Source organism: Mus pahari, chromosome 6 (assembly GCF_900095145.1).
Source record: "Mus pahari chromosome 6, PAHARI_EIJ_v1.1, whole genome shotgun sequence".
NCBI classification, from domain to species: domain Eukaryota; kingdom Metazoa; phylum Chordata; class Mammalia; order Rodentia; family Muridae; genus Mus; species Mus pahari.
This window is the reverse complement of record NC_034595.1, coordinates 43,399,144-43,417,600: the sequence shown is the minus strand read 5'-3', so window position 1 is coordinate 43,417,600 and position 18,457 is coordinate 43,399,144. Positions and strand designations below refer to the sequence as shown.

Genomic DNA, 18,457 nt, shown 5'->3' with positions numbered 1-18,457 from the left:
TTCTTCAGTTGACAAAAATTTAAAATGCAGTAAAAGAAAAAGATAAGTACATAAAATAATTTCAGTAGTTGGATCTAGTCAATAAGTGACACCAAAATTAAAAAACAGCTGACTCAATTTTTTTAATGTGTTTACAACCAAAAGGTAGAGTATGAAGTAAGCCAAAGTTAGCAAGGACTCAGTCATCTGAGGTTAATATAACACAGTTTTAGCACTGGCAGATGCAGGGATTTGTCTAACTTTTTACATCACTTGTTGAAGATATATATATATATATATATATATATATATATATATATATAGAGAGAGAGAGAGAGAGAGAGAGAGAAATTTATATTTATCCTTTTTATTACTATAACAGCAGTCTCTTTACAAAATACGATTATGTCCCAAACCTTTCCTACGCAGTTGGATGGGAAAAGCTAAATATTGTATTCTTCTAAATGGATTCTAACTTTTATTTCTGCTTTAGTAGTTTAATGAGCCATATGTGATAGATTGACCCATCTTTATGAGAAGATTTTATGCATATGATAGGGAAAAGTGTGAGGGGGCAGTCCAATTTGTGATCACTGGTGGCCTGGGAGAAGGAGCAGTTATTTATTTCACCAGTTTGCATCATAAACGGCTTCCTTTCTCATGTAGAGAAGATGTGATGCCCTGTGAGAGGTGAGTTTCTCCATCTTCTTTTCAAACTATCTGTTTCTAATCAGGCCTCACTGACACAGAGAAAGCTTTTCAGAGCATTCCTAGTGACAAATGGACACAGATCACAGAAGCCTTTCTCCAGTTGTGGCTTCTTCCAGAACAGGCTGGAGTACTCCTATTTCAGAAGAAGAACCTGACAGAATTCTACAACACTCAGCTACTGGCTTGGACTTACCAGACAGTGGAGCCTATTTCCAAAATAAATCAAGTGTATTCCTGTTATCTGAGAAAAACAAACAGTTGAGTTTTGTACATTTGCTGTCACACGAGAAGTCAATCTTGAACACTCCCCTTGCCTGTGATATATGCTTGTGGCAATTAACTGAATGTCTTGGATTGGTCATTGTACATGGTACTAAGATGAAGACATCATTTTGCACCCTCAGCTATGTACAGTTAGGTTAATAAAAATTTTAAGAGGCAAAGTGACTACTAATTGAATAAAGGGAAATTTGAACTCATGTCAACTGGTCATGAAAGCCTCACTTTCTCTAATTTCAGAGTAACCTTTTTTAAGATGTCTTCTAGAACCTCACAGGAAATTATATAAGACTCACTTTTTCAGTCAGGGGCATTCCTCACAAGAGAAGAATATAGCAGCTAGCTCTCAAGAGAGAGGAGGGTTAGTTCTGGTCACCCGCCTCATCTCATCTACTTCTTATAGTTACTGCAAGGCTGCATCCGGTGCTCCTTCTTCAAACAGTGCCTTGCGTTCACTCTTGTTTTCACTGCTGTAAGCACATGTAATGCACCGGCATGCATTGAAAATCTAGGGCAGTGTCCCAGGGAAATACTTTTCCATAGCATCCTGGTACTCTTGGTGAATGAATACTACACACCCACAGTAGGAGAGTGTGGTACATTTTACATTGATAGAGCAATGTATCATGAGGCTCAAAAAGTCCATTTACCCTTTTAAAATGTGATCAGAATAATTAGAAGTTTTAAAGACATCACATCAAATAAGCAAAGATAAAATACAAATAATAGTTAACACATTTTAATGTTTAAAACATATCTTTTTAATTTTCTTAGATGATTTGTATTTAATAACCACAGCTTCTAGTTCATAATCAGCTAAAACTCAAAGTTCCAAAAGGAGCTCAGCGTCTTGCTTAGTATATGCACATAGCAGGACCATCTTTCCAATACTGATAAGATAGGATGGAAGAATAAATGCACCATGTAGTTTCTAGATTAGAAAAATATAGATAGAAATCATGGTACTTCAGATAGATGTAATTGGATCCAGAAAACAGCAAATTCTTTTTTATACACAGGACCATAGGCAGTTTTATTTTATAGATACATACAAACAATGGAAACCTAAAAATCACTCGAATTTTTTATGCTTCATACAATCTCCATCATCTAATCAAAAGGTGATTTTATAAAATGCTCCTAACAGCACCCTTGTCCAGTCTGCACTGGTATGGATGGAATCTTCTGTTTAGTTTCACATTTTTCTTCCTGAAATGTATCGGGCTGATTACAAATCACTGCTGAATGACATTCAGGAGATATTGCAAGGGCGCCTATTCTACCTCTCCTGTCAAGTGTGTTTCAGTAGAAGGATTATTGATGGAAGCCTGAGACACAGATGAAGAGAAATTAGAGTTGTGAGGTATAGAATTGCAGAAATTGCATCTATACAAACAGCTGAAAGCAAGACGGTATTCCTGTTCAAATGTTTCCCATTTCAAAGAACTCTCTAGAGGCCCATTTACTCCTGACAAGTACTAAGTGTGCTTACAACTTTTCTTCAACCCGGAGAATTGCTCGAATTAAGAAAATAGTTTTAGTTAAAAAGAAAAGTGTGTCAGGGCTAGAAAACTGTGGAACAAAAGTTTAAAAGGATTTTGTCAGACAACAAGGTCTGTCTTTGGTGCCTAATACACAAAATAAAATGGTGAAACACTGGCTTCTGCTTAATAGTATAATATAAGCAAGTTACTTAAATTAATCGTGAAGAAGAACAAAAGACACCAGGAGATTCTTCACAGGTGAGTCTAGAGAATCACTGTCTGCATTTCAAGAGACAAAATTAAAAACTCCATCTCCCCCAAACAGTTCACAGATACTGCTGCCAAACATGTAAACTTTTTCACCCAGGTAACTAATTACTGGGGCTTTCCAAAGTTTGTTTTCCAGGTCACTAGCTATAATGGACATTTATTACAATATTTTTAAGGGGTTGGAGAGATGATTTAGCAACTCAGACCGTTTGCTACCTTTGCAGAGCATTTCCATGTTTGGTACCCAGTGCTTATGTGGCAGCTCACAGCCATTTGTAACTCTGGTACCGGAGGATTTGATACTTTCTTCTGGCCTCATCACATACCAGGCACATATGTGGTTAACAGAAGTCTTTTGCAGGCAAAATATATAAAATCATAACAATAAATTAAAAACAGGGGATCTAGGACTAATCTTTAGGTTTCCCTTAGATTTGAATATGCTAATGTGAGTTACAAAGGTCATTAGTGAGGATGTTATGTTCAGCATTTTCAAATTCATTTGAAAGATTATCACCTTTTTGATACCCCATGAAATGAGTTTGACTAATGTTCCAATGAGTATATATAACAATTGTGGTAGCAACTGCCAGCACAGGAAGCCATTGGCTGTTTTCCAAAACGCCAACATGACCTGTTCTTTGACTTTGTAGGAAATATACAAATGGGATAACTTTTTGCCTTGTGTGTCTACACAAGCTCTGTCTGCCTGTCTGACTGACTGACTGGCTGTCACATTACCAGACTGACTAAAATCAGTCAGTCACATCATAGTCACATATTCACCAACACTGAAGCTGAACACTTATCTTAACATGTTCTCCTGAAAACAGATCCTAGGCTTGAAAAGGAACTTCTGCATCCATCATAATAAATAGCTCCTCTTATTTGTGTTTGCAACATACTATTACTATGCTGAAAAGTAATACTTACATCCCACGAACCCCTCTGTCTTCTCAGCAATTATCTCTCACCCAATGACCAAATTCTTCCCAAGTTCTATTTTGTTAGGGACAAAAACAAAAAAAAAAAAAATTGAAGATTCTCTTTTAAAAAAAGAAAAAGTCTAGTTTTGCTTGATTTTCAGTGTTTCACAAGTGAGACTAAGAAATGAAATGCCTCCAAATCAGATATGAGAATTTGGCTCCATAGAATGCCCACTACTAATATTCCAGAAAAACAGAGCCATCGGTGAGACCACTGACACTCTGCTTGTCATGTTGGACTCACTTTTGACTATTTATATATTCATTTGTTCATTTGTTTACATCCTCACTGCAGTTTCCCCTCCCTCCTTGCCCCTTTTCCCCACCTACCCCCACCATCTGCTCCTCCTTCATTTCTCTTCAGACTCACTATTGAGTCTTCCGGTGGCTTCCTTTTAATGAACACCTGCTTTGCACAAAGCACACCACTCAAGAGTTTACATGTTAGCTCAATTTATCTTCACATACTATACTAAGGCTCTTGTTGGTCTTAAAGGTGAGGAAAAAAAGAAAAGAAGGCTTTCATCCCAATCACCATTATTGACTATATCAGCATTATAAGCTGAGCTTATATCTGCCCCTCTCTGTTTTTCAACTTCCCAACCTTCTCCAGATAATAAGCACACATCTGTGAAGCCATTGCTAACAACTGAGTCAGTCTTCTTGCTACTTTTAGAAAAGACAGAATCTCATATAGTCCAGGTTGGACTTGAATTTGCTATGTAGCCCAGGATAAACTTGAACTTCTATCACATCTAGATTTATACTGTACTAGTGACCAAGCTCAGGGCTTCCTGCATATTAGATTAGCGGTTGCCAACTAATCTACATTCCCTGACCCACAACTTCTTAATAAAGAAGTAATCCCATGTTAGCAAAGCATATAGAAGGCTCTTCCAATTTTAGACATCAGGGCCTTCTCTCATATCCTTGCCCAAAAAGCAAAAAAGCTTAGAATATATCAAATAAGGCCTAAATTGCTAAATTAAAAATGAGGAGAGGAAAATAGCATTGACCAATGAAGAAAGAATGGAAAATAAAAATATCAGAAAATCCCCAGTATCCAGTGGACATGATAGAATGACATATACATTCATTAAATCTTAGAGACTCCCACACTCGGCTCATTTAAGAGCCTGCTAAGCTACATTGCATCTGGTAATATTATTTATGGTACTAGTTTATACATGTATGAAAGCACTGAAGACTTCATACAAAGATTTCTCCTTATATACCCTAGTTCATAAATCAGTTCTGAAGTGAAATGCCAAAGAATTACTGTGCGTGAGAAATGCCCCCTTAGCAGCAAGTGTGCTGATTACTTAGGTCATGTGGCTTCTGTGTAATGCTTAAGCTAAATTGAGAGATCAGAACAAATAGAAATGCTGCTGAGGCTCCTATGACAAGTCTTTCTTAAAGGACTTTATCTTTGAAGTAATCAACCAATATCTTGATGGTGTAATACCATAATTCATTTCTCTGCTTCTCTTGGTCTAACCTGCCTTTTTCAGGAACAGACAAGACAATGTATAGATCTAAGAATAATCAGAAGTTAGAAAACCATTATCTAAGTATCCCTACAAAATAAATCCTGATTAGATCTTGCTAAAACAAGAAGACATCAGAAGCTGACATTGAGTACCTACTATATTCTAGTAACTATGCAGATATTTTGACCCCAGGATTACGTTAACACTCAAGCTCCAGAAATCAGGCACTCTGCCAGGAAAGTTCCAATTGAAATGACTCTGTGTGCTACCTTGAACTTGTATGAAACTTAGCCAGGGTCCACACAGATTTGCTGAGTCCAAAACATGTGCTCGCTCCAGTAAGACACTCTATGAGTTACTTCCATGCCCTGATCTGCTTGTAGGAACAAAGAATGCTTTCCACTCTAGCAGAAGCTTTAAGAACCCTCTCCTGACCCTGGAATTTACACATAAGAAGACTGTGTCCTTATAGCACTTAGAACAACCCAAAACAAAAGTGTCTGTGCCTGAATGAGGAATGCAGCCCACATCTCTTCATTCATGTTCCCTTTCTACCATCTCTCCTTTCCTTGTTAGACTACTAACAGTTGTGTTACTTCCTCCCAGGAACCCAGAGGATTCTCCATATATGGTAGGACCCAGAATTCTTGGTTTCAGACGTTTATCTCCTAGTTTGTGCAGAATCTTAAAATAAAATTGTTTCTAAATATTTAGTCTCATTTAAAAATTATTAATTGGAAGAATATTTACAGTAAGACAATCAATATCAGTAATGTGATGTATAGAAGTGTATAATAGCTACAGCAAAGTACCCAGAGTTTTTTCTCTACCCAAACTCAACTGCCCTCTTTGCCACTGCTACTACCAGGGCACTTGGGACTGATCGTGGTATAGTAGACAAGTACCTTGTAAATGAGAAAAGCTGACCAGAAGAACCTTATCCCTTGTGCAAATAAATCTCTTGCACCATGGCTCATATATCTTTCAAACATTTTATATCATAGATTGATTAGGGGATATGAGATCCATCATATATACTTCAATTTCATTTCTAACATGAGATTTGGATAAGTCAAGGAGAATCTCAGTAAACTTTGACATAAAACTGGATTGGCAAAGTCATAGAATATAAAGTTAAGAACTTATGAAATATACATGAAAATGTAAGAATTTCTGAGATGTATAGTGTCTTTATATACTTTAACTTAAAAAGCTCTTTAGATAAAATCTTTAATTGTATTATGGAAGGGTTTTACTAAAAAGCTAGCCCCTGTGTTAATATTGTATTTTTCAATTGCATTCGGTAAATGTTTAATTTTCCTTTTTTGAGGTAAGCAGGATTATATATGTTGTGTGACTTTTTACATTTTTTAGTATGAAAATATGCAATGCTAAGGATAAAAATTAACAAAATTTTAAACTAAACATTGTTTATTTAGGATGCAAGGTGGGGGCAAGGACAGAGGAAGTTGAATTGAAATACAGACTTGGGAAGATTGCTGCATAATAAAGGCAGTTGAAGGCATGAGAAAGAATGGTAACTCCAAGACTGAAATCTGACAGAATGGCCTTTGGTTTCTCAGACCATGGAAAGGTGAGAAGTGATGCATAAGGATTCATAATGAAATTTTGCAACTTCTATTTTTAACAAAGGCAGGGGGTAGAGAAAGTGCCTCCCCGGGCAGCTGATTTTCTCTGTATCTTTGTAAAGACCAAATGTGAGGCTGGTTCTCTTTTTGATAATGCTTATTCCATAGCTTTTCAGTTGCATCAGATTTCAAAGTTATAGAGAGTCTATACCAAACACAAATAAATGTTGGGACAACCACCTGGGAGGCAGGAGAAGAGCAAGGTTTAACCACTTGCTGAAACAGCTCTGCCCAAGGCAAAGCACACTGTAATACCACTCTGCAGTCTCCAATTCCCAGTCTTTACATGAAAAATGTTTTGAATAGTCTTTCCATTAAACCTAACCAGTAAGGTTTAAAGGAATACCTAGAAATGTAAATATTTTCAATTTTGTCCTTCTTTCTCTCAGTCATCCTACCTTGAACCTGATCACGGATACAATAATATGCGCAAGGTTTTTATTTGGAGATAAAGTAAAAATAACTCTGTCTCTCTAAATGAATTATAAATATGCATATGTATGCACATCACTCCCTTCTTGGACTCTTCTACCATGACTAATGAGAACTGAGCCAGATAACATTATTGCTGTGGTTATAAATCTCAACATTTAAGAGTTCATCATTCAGTCATTCTCTCATTCAACAAATACTTTTCAGTGGCATTATTTAGTTCTAAGTGAGGTCTGGGGTACATTAAAAAAGAATAGTGGCTACATTTCAAGTATATACTTTACTTTCCCCATGGGCAGTAGATTTTTGATGAGAAGAGATAAGAAACAACATAAAGGAAAGGAAAGGAAAGGAAAAGAAAGGAAAAGAAAGGGAAATGGAATGGAACAACATATATTGCTTTTTTGCTTGGGAGGAAAGTAACAAGACTTACTTTAAGATGCTGATACTGTTCCAGGCCATTGTTTCTGGTTCAGCAGTCAGACATGGTAGAGTTTCTCCAATTCTCTAATCAGACAGTGATCTCAAAAATATATGGACATGTTACACCACAGTGGCTTCTATAAATCAGACGCAGCACTGGAAAGGTTCATCACTTCCTTCATATGGAAGTCTTTTTACATGTCTCTCTATCCTGGGGACACATCTTGGAGATCAGACTTGGAGCATTGACTCCCTCTGCCCTTCATACAGAGACTAGCTTTAGGGGTCCTGCAAGCCCAGTATGACCAACAGCCTCCCTGAATAACTTCCTATCAGCCTCCATTCTTTTTGTACTGACAAACACAAAAGAATCATCAACTATTGGCATGGGATGATGTGTTGGAGATTATTTCGTAGCTTTTCCTTATAGCTGTGTAAATAAGGCTCGTGGGTTTTAATTAACACTCAAAAAGCTACTCAACAGGTTCTGGTAATGAGATGGTAGAGAACAGCCCTTGCCTGTTTGCAGTGGTGTGCACACAAGCTGCTGCAAGAGCATGAGAAGCACATCACTTCTCACAACATAGCAGCTGTGCCAATTCCATAAGCGACTGTCCTATATATTCCCAGTAATAAATGTATCCTTAACTGCTCAGCACATTTCTCCTTAATCACTAAATTTACCTTTAAGCTTTTAGACTTGGCAAATATTGAAAACCTTGTGAAATGTTTTCATCTTTTGATGTCCCTGCCATAAATTAATTAGGATAACTCATTTTCTCCCATATTTCCATAATCCAGAAATGAGAATCTAATGTAATTTTTAAAAGTCAGGAGGAAAAGAAGTCACTTGACTTTTTCTTTCACTAATGTCTGCTTTTGATCCTCCAAAAAAACAAGGCAAATTTTCAACACAGACAAGTGGGCTTGTATCCTGACTACATTTAAAGTAACTCAATCATATTCGTTAATGGCAAAGATAGCTGGAAGCCCCCCACATTTAGTCTCAAACAACATGAGATCATCTGAGTATGAGGGAATTGGATATTCCTCATCATTAATCTTAATTTCAAAAATTGCATTTGAAGATTTAATTTCTCTTCCTATGTCTCGACAAGCAATAAGGAATAATCTTTCAGCTCTTAATTGCATTTACTTCTATGACTTCATAAAAGGACAACTCTAGACACTATTTTCAGAAAGAGAAAAAAAATCATTGATAGTGTTCATTATCACAGTATCTTTGTAGCCTCAGCAGCTGGACTTCCATGGAACATGAAAAACGAATATAAAATACAATTTCTAGCCTTAGGGAATGTCCAAAATTCACCAAAAAGCCCATGTTTACCTGCTATCACAGCAAAGGCGAACATTGCAACACTTTCCTTAAAGTGGCTTAGCCTCTACTGGGAAAGACAGTTTATTACATTATTAGATACTTCCCTGCTTTGTGTGTCATTAATCTTGCTCTCCACAGAAAGATGGCTTCTGCACCTCTCATCAGTGGCACTGGTACTTCTCATCAACTCCGACCATAACAGAACAGAAGAAATGCCCCAATGAGTTATGCTAAAAGCAGAGCACTGGTTGTGGTGGTTTGAATATGTTTGGACCAAGGAGTGTCACTACTAGGAAGTGTGGCCTTGTTGGAGTAGGTGTGGCCTTATTGGAGGAAGTATGTCACTATTGAAGTGGGTTTGAGACCCACCTGCTAGCTACCCATGAGACAGACTCTCCTGGGTGCAGTTGGATCAAGATGCGCCATTCTCAGCACATCCAGCAACATGTCTGCCTGGATGCTGCCATTCTTCCTGCCAAGATGATAAAGGATTGAACCTCTTTAAGTGTTAGGCAGCCCCAATTAAATCTTGTTCCTTATAAAAGTTGCCTTGATCATGGTGTCTCTTTACAGCAATAAAATCCTAACTAAAGCACTGGTATATGATCTCTTGTGTCCAGTATCAGGAATGGATAGCTATCCTTATTCAATAATTCAAAATAAATTATTCATAGGCATGGACAATGATAGGAAAAATCATTATACAATGTCAGTGGAAACAAGTAACTGATGGTTATAGTGATCAGTCAGTCAGTCAGCATCTTCTTTGGTCATCTTCTTCAATGTGACTCTTCTGTAGTTATGGGTGAGAGCCTGCCTTTAAATTTCATATTACAGTTCATTGATAAGGGCAAAGAATTATTCTATGAGTTAGAACACGTCACCTCTCCACTGACATTCCACTCATTTCTTTTATTTCAGGGTTCCTCTCTTCTCAGGAATTTCTGTCAGTATACCTTCTGCTGTAGTTAACAAGGAGGCCACCTTGGAAGTGTCCAGAAAAGCAGTTCTTATAGCCTTCCTTGTACCAATGATTCTATTATCTACCAAGTTCACAAAGTTTTTGAGTATTCCACAATAACCAAGTTATGAGGAACTGGGCAGAATTTATACAACTGTCAAAGATCCTTCAACACCTACACTCTTAGTAACAGTCATTGCAAAAATTTTGAGTGCCCTTATAGTAATTTCTATACCTATTTTCTGATTTTCATTAGCTGGGTTTAACAAAGTAAATGCTGGAGTGCACTGAAGCAGGGCACAGCCTCTTCCTAGGACAAAGTCTTCTTTATCAGCTGTTTCATAACATTAGAGCATCCCTGACTCCTTTTTATCATTCATTTCAGCATCACTTGCCTTTTCACTCTTCATCACATCTACATCGGAAAGTTTAGCCCGTCACTCATTTAACTTTTTCTTTTTACATTTGCTAGTTGTAATGACTAACTGCTAAGTGATTTCTTGAGTATGTCTTTCAATTTGAGCTTTGTCACCTTTTCCTTTTCCTTTCAAAAGCATAATGTCTTCCTTGGTAAAATGGCCTTTTTAAGTCTGTGTAAAACAAGTGTGCTTAGAGCTTTTCCATTAACATCATGAGCAGTTTAGCAACTTCAAGAGTAGTTTCAATTGACTAGACACTAGACTTTTTTTTTCACTCAATAGAACATAGGCATCTTGAAATCCACATGCTCTGACCTTTCTAAGGTTAATAAAATATATGGAAATATATTCTGTATTAAGCTTTATGCCTTTAATAACTCCTAATTCATCATTCAGGGTTTCTCCATCCTTCACTGTGATGATGTCCTTTCTTCCAAACATTTTCATTGCCTCAGAATTAATGTTTCTAATGTCTATCTCCATTTGCAGAAATCAAAGCAACTAAGCAATTTCTTCAGGGGTTTTGACAGGTTTAGGCTGTTTTTAAAGATCAGCAGCCAACTTCACACCTCTCGTGATTTCCACTGGATTAGGCCCTTTGCTGATCTCAAAAGCCTCCTTGACAACACAATGGGCTAGAACAAGAGCACTGAAGTTACCCCAGCCCCTTAGTTTGTGCTATTGGCAAGCAACATCTTGAACAAGTTTAGCCTGCTTGATTTTCTACCTATTCTTTAAATCAATTTACTTTAGAACTGTGACCCTCCCCCCATCATTTGTTACTTTGGGACTTCCCCAGCTCTGTTTAGTCATCAGTGTTCTTCACTTTAGCTCCATAATAATAGCTACAGCATCTGCTAAAAAGTCTATGCCTTGATGCATTAATGCTCAGGCAACTCCACAATTATAACTTCAGCACGGGACTGCTCACTATGTCCTCACAGAGCCTCTACTATATACAAACTCATCCTGGATTCTTTTCTTCCTCCTCCAGCCTGGCCTGGGAACATGCAAAAAGACCCTCCATCCATCATCTACTTAAGGGTTCTCTTTCCAATGTCATATTCCAAGATTCAAGGGTCTAGGATGGTTTTAACACATACTATTATGGAAAGTAATTCAAACCTTAACACCATGCAAATATGTAGCCATAACAAAACACAATACCATAACTGAGAGATGATATGACAAGGCTCTGAAGCAGGAAGTAGAATAATTGAGGCAAAAAGGGAGTAGCATTTTCTGGTGATATATTACTTGACAACATCAGATCCCCATTCTTTATATGTGGTCTCTGAGACCTATTGCCACCAGATACTAGTTGCCTCTGCCCAATTTTTAACAAGTACTAAGGCAACAGGAGTGAAAGACTTCTCGGCACAGTTAGCTAGAAAATTGAGGGGGGGGGGACTGTTTAAGGAACAGAGATATGTCAATGCCTACCTGTCTACCTCAAGTGTTTTCCTGCAAAACATTTTTTCTGTGTATAAACATTTTTGCCTGAATGAATCTCTAGATACCACACCATGTCTGGTGCCCATATATACCTGAAAATACCATCTAGTCACCTGAAAGTGGAGTTGCAGACAGTTCTGAGCTTCCATGTGGGTGCTAGGACCCAAACTCAGCTCTTCTGCAGGAGCAGCAACTCCCTTTAATGACAAAGACATCTCTCTAGGCCCTCTCCATACAGAATGTTGATGCTAGCCTTGATTCTGCCAGTCATAAGTTGTTTGTTCTTGAATACCTCATTTCACCAATGTGGAATTTAACTGACTTATTAATAAAATTCTTTTCAACATTTAGGTTTTAAATTTTTCTATTGCATTTTTTTGGCATATAAATGTGATATAATTCACAAATACACTTTGCAAATTACAGAGAAATTAAAATTAAGTGCCATTTGATATTCTAATAAATGTGCCATAAATCCTTCAGTAAAATTTCTTGCTGTCCCTGTCCTACTGTATGGATAGAATGTCCTTTTGTTTCACTCAGCTTTAAAGAAAAGCAAATGACTAACCACTAGAGATCCATGCCATGTTAGCAAAACTGAAGTGAGACAGAAAAAAATTAGTTTCTAACAGGATCATCTTGGTATTTGAAAGACTTGTTTACCTTATGAATGCTTATCCGTGAAGCATGATTGAAATGTCACACACACACACACACACACACACACACACACACAAGCTGTCTTTCTCTCTCTCTCTCACACACACATATACACACATACATACACACACACTGTATCTCTCTCTCACACACACACATACACACATACATACACACACACACACACACACACACTGTCTTTCTCACACACATACTCTCTCTCTCTCTCTCTCTCTCTCTCTCTCTCTCTCACACACACACACACACACAGACACACACACATTCACACTCACACGGGTGTATTTCACCTTTTAGTGGAAGAAAACTAAATGGAACCTAAGGGCCAGAGCCAAGAGGAAAGAAAAATATAACCCTGAAATAATATCTGAAAATAAAGACAAAGGGACATTAAAGGGAGGAAATGAATGAAAGCCCCAGACAGAAGACACATTTTGAATTGCATCCAAATGGACTCATAATGGACCTAAGAGTGACTTGAGGTGGAAACAAAAAACTGTATTGCACTCTTCTCTAGACACTGTGCATTTGATTATCTAGGACTTTCCAGTAATGGACTATACACCCTTCCAAAACTACAGTGGCTATACATCGTGTTTTGGAATATGTAATGGAACACATAAATTTATGATGTGCTTCTGTTTCTATTACTTAGTGATTTATAACTATTTTATGTAATTGTACAGACTTCCTAACCTACCATCTTTGATTGTTTCCAGAAATCATTTCAAGTCACCAGTGTGCATAATTGCTGAGCCAACTCCACAGCTTCCAAATCTTAATGTCAACATAACATCCAAGTAAATATGTATGTCGAACAATACCTAATTTTGGACTTAGGAATTGTTCTCATTTGGAGTGCCAGGGTAGGTATGTGCTTAATAAATTAGGCTATAATTTTTTAGGTTACAATAGTTTCCTAATGATAATATTAGTTTCTATGTCAAGAACCATGATATTAGAAGAGCAAAATACATGATGCCGTAGTATACAATATAAAATAACAAGAAGCCATGCAAAGTATTACAGATATCTTTTGGAAAGATATTTCTAAACCTTAAAACACAGATAGTTAGTGGAACTGGATAGCACTCTTCTCCCACAAATTCGGCTACTCTGTAAACTTATGGAGACCCATGGAGCTTTCTCAAATAAGAAAGTATCTCCATGGGATGTTTGATGCTGAATGAAATCCAGTAGAAACAAAAATCAAGGAAAAAAATCATGTAGTCCAAGAGGGGAGAAAAACACTTCAAAATATATGATAATTAAGATATGCGTTTGGCTTCTAAGCTATTACACTGAGAAACTGTTTGCAGTGTTTGGCTAAGGCCTCTTCATCTAGCCACCTTGGTGTGCCATGGGGAAAAACATAGTTCTGTATGTGAACCGACTAAGCCAGTCTCTAACAATTATGATGGTTAAAAGATGATTCCTAACTTTGATGTAAAGCAAATACACTGTAGTGTCAGGTGGGAGCAAACTATGTCTTCTGTCCCTATGTTTAAATCAACTGTTATATTAGTTATAGCAGTAATATTCAGAAAACATTGGCCCTCTGGTGAAGTAATATACTTTACAGATCTATTTCAATGGAGCTATATTAGCAAGTTAGTTGAAATCAATAGATGTATCTGGAGATCCTAAATTGAACATGAGACAGGAATTATGGAAAAGCAAGGCATGATGGTAATTCAGATTCACTAGATATGACAGTCCAAGGGAAATTTGGCTTAACTGTATCCATACCATTGAAGTAATATATAATACCTTCGCTTTATAATACCTTCACTTCATGATGTAGTGAGCATATTCCAAAAGAGTTCATCTAGTGTCTTTTAAGCCTTCCTTTCTGATAAGCTCCCAGAAGCAGATAAAGGGAAATCACTGTCAATCCTAGAAGCAAATAAAAAAAAATGTATATTCAAACAAATTGTGAAGATTTTATGCATCAAGGTTCTCAGGAAGAGAGACTTTTGAGTTAAAGAGTAAGACAGGGTAGCAATCATACAAAATGTGGAACTTCAGTAGAGATGAGAAGGCAAGATTTGGAGTATAATGAAGAGAAATGTACAGGTGTCCAGTCAGTCATACAAGTAATTAGCACTATGATATGCCAGCAATTGTTCAAGGTATTAGGGGACAAGGAGTCATGCTGATTTCAATTAATTAAAATGTTGGCAACAAAGAGAAGTTCAATTAGTGAGTGTATTCATTGGTTTTACCTCTTGTAGCACAAAAAATTTCTCATTCATATATGGAATTTAGAGGAACTTGACATCAAAGCAGTCTTCACTCTTTACCCGTTCATTCCTTCATCTAGTCATTTAGTGCCGAGCATCATATCTGTGAGCCAGGCATTCTGCATAGTGCTAGAGATGTACAGAGGTATGACAGTTTCTTCCCTTTTCATTTTAGTATCCAGGTCACCATAACGGTGTCATATCTTTTAATGTAGTTGTCTAGATCATGGAAGAATCCCCAAATCTAAAGAATATCTTAGTGATGGGAAAAAAATGGCTAAGCAGATAAGAGCAGTGACTGTTCTTCTAGAGGATAAAAACTGTCTGTAACTGCAATTTCAGGGGATCCAATGCCTCCAAGGATGCAAAACATGCATGAGCTACATAGATATGCATGCAGACAAAACATCTATAAACATAAAATATATAAATACTTTTAAGAGAACATCTCCAAAGATTTTCTGCTTTCTACTTATAAATTGAGTTCTTCCTGGATAAGTTTCTCTTCACACTCACATGGAAAGAGGCCCAGATACAGACCTAAGGACACTTTCCTCTGTCCCTGAAAGGTATCTTGACCTTAGAGAAAAGTTTGCCAAGCTTTTACAAAGCTAAAATATCAGCCGGGCGTGGTGGCGCACGCCTGTAATCCCAGCACTCGGGAGGAAGAGACAAGAGGATTTCTAAGTTCAAGGCCAGCCTGGTCTACAAAGTGAGTTCCAAGACAGCCAGGACTATACAGAGAAACCCTGTCTCGAAAAACATAACAAAAAACAAAAAACAAAAAACAAAAAACAAAACAAACAAAAAAAATGTAAAATATCAGTGAAGCCAAAAGACCTCATTATAATCCTGTTAAGAGTTGGGCTGATCAGAATCTACACTCAGCCTTTCTTGGGCAAGGTAACTCACATAAGCTGTTCCACCAAGCCCAGTAAATATCAAGAGAGCATTGCAAAGTTGTTACCTGTTCTTCCTAGCAATAAAGCCAGCAATAGTCTGTTTATCCATAATCTTCCTTTTGTTCTTAAATCCTCAACTTAAAAAAGCCAAAAGACATCCCTAAAATTCTCTTCCCTAAGTAAGATTTAACCAGTGTGTAAATTGTAATGCAAAAGTCAAGAACCAAGTTTTATGTCCAATTACCTACAAGGTCCCTGACACAGCCATGTTCAAGACTACATGCAGAATTGATTTAGATAGCTAAAAATACCTGTGTCAGTACTAAATTTTATCATCGTACACAACTTTCTATGACAGCAAAAGAGAAATCCAACTTAAAGTGATTGATTCTTGAAGGTCATCTGAACCCATTTATATCCTAATACAAGTTGCTTCATGTTGAAATTATGCTTTTGAACACCTTTTAAACAATCTTTGGGCATCAGCAATAGAAAAGCCTAGATTTGGAGGATATATCATTTAACTTTTGCTCTTATAAGCCACCCACCTAATATAAGTGTGTCTATTTTATTTCCCTTAAAACAATTGACTGATATACTATTCATGTTGGGTGAAGAAAGCAAATATTACATAGGTAAAAATAAACAAGTAAAACAAAACAAAACAAAAACCACTGAGGCAAACATAACTAAGATCAAAACTGATATACTATTCATGTTGGGTGAAGAAAGCAAATATTACATAGGTAAAAATAAACAAGTAAAACAAAACAAAACAAAAACCACTGAGGCAAACATAACTAAGATCAAAACTATAGGTACTCCTGATACATTTAGTGTTTTACAGAAGTGCATCCAGGTCTTCCTGACTGCCAGCATCATCTTCAAAGACCATTTGCCATATTCACTACAGCACATTGTTTAAGAGGACAATTACCACATTCTGAGGAACACTGACAGCTACACCCGGGAAACATTTCTACTGCTTTAAGGCTAAGTTAGACTTACAATTATTATCTGCATTGTTCTCCATTGCTGCTCAGATCTTTGATGTTAATTTTTCTGTCGTTGTTAAATGGCAAATAAGTGGACTACAGACCGAATAGCGGAAGGGCCCTGCGTGATATTGGAGGTTCCTGCCACTCTGCTTTCAAAGGTCACTGGCTCAATGCTGTATGTATTAGAAGGAAAGACTTGTTTGTGGGTGAAACAATTTTCTGGCTTCCTCAGTGTACAACTAGAAGTGACTTACAGAGATAAACATTTAAGCACTGACAAGAAAAACACAATACATAGCCATATAAAGAAAAAATGTTCTCTGATAGCTCATCAGTTCAGATCTTACATGCTGTGCATTCAAGTTGGTATTTTGAGTATATAATTATACACCAAGAGATCTAAGTTTTAAAAATCAACTATATCATTTTAAATTGGGAAACAATATGATCACAGTTGTATAAAATGTTAGAGAGGTTGAATTTTAGCCATCTTCCACTCCATTTCACTCTATGGCACATAGATGAACTTAAAGCAAACCTATTTACCTATCCTTCTAACATTTTAGGATAAGTAAACTCAGAAGCTTACAAACTGAAAATTGTTAAGCCTTAATACATCCAAGTCCAAATGACTGTATCCATCTGAATCTACATATATACAATGTATCCTATATTTGTATCTGTGTGTATGTATACAATGTATCTATCTTCAATGCGAGTACAAATTAATTATCTTCTGCCTCCAGTCTCTTTCCACTAGAAGCAAGTTAGTCTGCACTGAAAGGTGAACTTGGAAAAGCAGAAGGGGTGATCAATATCCTGTTAAACTGGACCACAAGAAATCTGATCCCCAGTGGCTCAGAAAGCCAAAGAGGGCAAAAAGTTAATGGGGGCAAGATAGCAAATCTACACTATAATTTAATTTGCCAGTTGAAAAACTGTAACTATTTTGCCAAGAACTCTTTTATCACATTTCCTTCAGTAGCACAAATTCATAACTATCACTCTTTCATCCAATTTTAATTAAATACACAGAAACAAAAGAGAAATCAAATCCCAAAATGTTTTCATTTGACACATATTTTAGTGGATTTCATAAAACAAAGTTTTCCTCCAGTTGTAGCCTTACTTTTCATGTTCAGAACTACAGGCCATGCTGGATTTTCTGTTTATTTGCTTGGTTGATTGGTTTGGTTTTGGTTTCTGGGTTTTTTTTGGGGGGGGGTTGTTTGATTGTTTGTTGTTTTGTTTTCTTGTGTTTTTGTTTGTTTTTTTTTGTTTTTTGAGATCATTATCTAAAATGTAGATCAACATAACCAAAACCAGGACTCTTTCAAATATGTGTACAGGTCACTATAGTCACCAATCTGCACGTTAAAGATACAGAGACTATAGCAGTAATTTGTTACTGCTTGGTGCACCCACCCAAGAGTATCTGGATTTGCAAATGAAACACACACACACACACACACACACACACACACACACACACACCAGTTAATTTTTAATATGCCTGACGAGTCCAAAGTCTTCAGTTCAAATCCTTCCTCTAGCTAATAAATACTCACCTCTGGTATACCGGAGTTATCATCCTTTAAAATCCATATCACATCTCTGCTACCCCAGACCCAATGGGAAGTGTCCACTAGAACCATTTACCCCAATTCTTACATGGCTGGTCACTCTCACTGCAATTCTGCTTCTTCCTCCCTTGTCCCGCGCTACCTTCCCGCCAGCAAGAAATGACGCGGCACACAAA

General features: G+C 37.0%; 1 pseudogene; it reads right to left on the bottom strand.

Annotated features, from left to right (window-relative positions):
- LOC110323815 overlaps nucleotides 1-18,457 on the bottom strand; it is a 186,996-nt pseudogene that overhangs the window by 13,900 nt on the left and 154,639 nt on the right.